This window comes from Rattus norvegicus, chromosome X (assembly GCF_036323735.1).
Source record: "Rattus norvegicus strain BN/NHsdMcwi chromosome X, GRCr8, whole genome shotgun sequence".
NCBI lineage: Eukaryota > Metazoa > Chordata > Mammalia > Rodentia > Muridae > Rattus > Rattus norvegicus.
Window position 1 is genome coordinate 44,046,156 of NC_086039.1, and position 2,536 is coordinate 44,048,691.

Here is a 2,536-nt window from a genome sequence, read left to right on the forward strand (position 1 = left end):
TGACCTGGCTATTAGTCTTCAATGCCTGATGCTCCTTGCTGCTTCTAGAAACCAAAGCAGCGTCTTGTTGCTTAGTCAAAATTCCCTTTTTAGCTTCTGTCATTTTGGATATCTAGGCTTGACTTTCTCCATGTGGCAACATGGATACTTAGAGATTGAATGACTGCAAGGATTAATGTGAGGATTAAGGTAGGAACACATACATTATACAAGTATATAATTCAGAACCCATTTCCAGGAGACAGAATTCACAGGGAGCTTTCAGAGACACAGGAGTAGAACATGGCAGGAAAATGAGTTGAAAGGCAGATCTGAAACATAAATGCAAGCCAACCTTGTTGCCTGCAAAGAAGATGAGTAGATAGCTTTGGCAGTTCTTTTTAAAACAGGTGTCAACAAATCTGGAATTGTTCCAGAAGCACACAAAGAGTAAGCCATATGTTGTAGGAGGTTACCTGAGTTGGTTCTCAGAGCCAAAACTGAAGGAAGGTGCAGGAGAGGTGGCATTTGATGATGCCCTTGGGATAAATTCTCTCTGTCTCTCTGTCTCTGTCTCTTTCCCTTTCTCTCTCTCTAAGAGAATAAAGTTTTCATTTCCTTGTTTCTCAAATTAAGCTGGCTAAATTGGTAGCTTTGAGAGGGCATTAGTCAAAGATTCCAAATCCCATATCCTTATGTGATTCCTCCCAGTTTTCCATACTTTCAGCCTTGGCTATGGATACCACCCCAAAGGAAAAGGGCGAGATGGTTAGCACATTCAGCAGTGTGGCTCCTACTTTGTCACCTGTTTTTACCAGCTCCACATCACTGAGAATTTCAGTGGTACCACTGGATATTTCAGTTGTGATGCTTAAAGCCTGGAAGAAAGAAGTCTTCTCAGACCCCAGATAAGTGTTCTGTGTTGGCACAGAGACCTCACGGGGTAATGGTACCAGCACTGGCAACAGCTGTCACCAGTCTAATCATGATGAGGTCTTCCTTAGTGAAGACAAAGATCACATTACCCCAAATATGAGGCAGCAGTTTCTCCAGAGCTGGTGCTCCTAGAAGGCCTTTCACATCCTAGTGTTCTTGCCATCAGCACCACAGCCTTTCCTTGAAGGGACATGGGGATCTTCTTCATCTGCTTGGAGTCTACACTGTCTGTTCTTATAGTGAAGCATTTTTGGTAAAAATCCAAAAGTTGGATGATCTTAAGGAAGTAGTTCCACTTTCAGGTTGTCCTGCCTTCCTTGGGCATCAGGACAGTATGTCGGGGATTGCCATGCAGGGTCTGAAAAAGATATCACTTTAATGAGGACCCCTGCGGGAGAGCCATTTAGAAAACATAAATTAACTCTGTTGGTCTTCCTGTGGGGTTCCCATCCCCCGCACGGCCTTGAATCCTTCTTTCAACTCTACCGTAAGAGTCCCTGACCTCAGTCCAATGTTTGACTGTGGGTATCTACATCTGTCTCAGTCAGCTGCTGGGTGGATCCTCTCAGAGGACAACCATGCTAGCTTCTTGTTTGCAAGCATAACAGAGTGTCATTAATACTGTCAGGGATTGCCATTTGCCCATAGGATCAGTCTGAAGGGTCAGTCATTTTTGGCCATTCCCTCAATCTCTGCTCCATCTTTATCCCTGTAGTTTTTTAGACAGGACAAATTTTGTGTCGAAAGTTTTGTGGGTAGGTTGGTGTCCTTATCACTCCACTAGGGTTCTGCCTGGCTGCAGGAGGTGGCCCCTTCAGGTTCTACGTCCCTGATCTCTGGGAGCTCTCAGAGACTGAGCTGCCAACCAAAGAACAAGAACGCACACCAGCTGGAATGAGGCCCCTGGCACAAATGTAGCAGGCAGGCAGCTCAATCTACATATAGGTCCCCCAACAAATGGGAATACTCAGGGGAGACCCCACCCTCTCAGTGGAGAAGGGGAGTAGGGATGGGGAGGGACTCTGTAAGGGGGGTACTAGGAGGGAGCAGTGTTTAGGATGTAAATAAATACATTTAAATAAAAATAAAATAATAAAATATTTTACATAAAGCAATATAATTAATTTATTAAACATTAATATAATGATTTGCTATGTTTTAAGACTTAAAAAGATTATTTTGGTTATGTATATGTGTTTGTGTACATATACATTGATACTCAAGGTCAGACAGTGCTAGATCTCCTGGAGTTACAGGTAACTGTGATCCATTTGAAATGCGTGTTAGGAACTGAACTCAGGTCCTCTACAAGAGCAATACCGGCTCTTAACTAGTGAGCTATTTTTCTACCCCAACAATTAGATATGGGTTTAAACAGAAAAACAAAAGAAAAAATTTCAGGTTACAAAACATGCCCCCAAAGTTTTGAAAAATCACTTTTTCTTTATTTTTAATTGATTGGAACGATCAGTTTTGTAGCCTTGGCTGTATTGGAACACACTATATAAACCACACTAGTTTTAAACTCACAGAAATCCATTCATCTGCCTATTCTGTTTTTTCTTGGTACCAAGATTAAGGGCATGGGAAACTGTGTGTGTGTGTGTGTGTGTGTGTGTGT

At 42.5% G+C, this 2,536-nt stretch overlaps 1 pseudogene; it reads right to left on the reverse strand.

Moving 5' to 3' along the window:
• Positions 1 to 644: 644 nt before the first annotated feature.
• On the reverse strand, positions 645 to 1,240 carry Rplp0-ps13 (ribosomal protein lateral stalk subunit P0, pseudogene 13; annotated as a pseudogene).
• Positions 1,241 to 2,536: the final 1,296 nt, after the last annotated feature.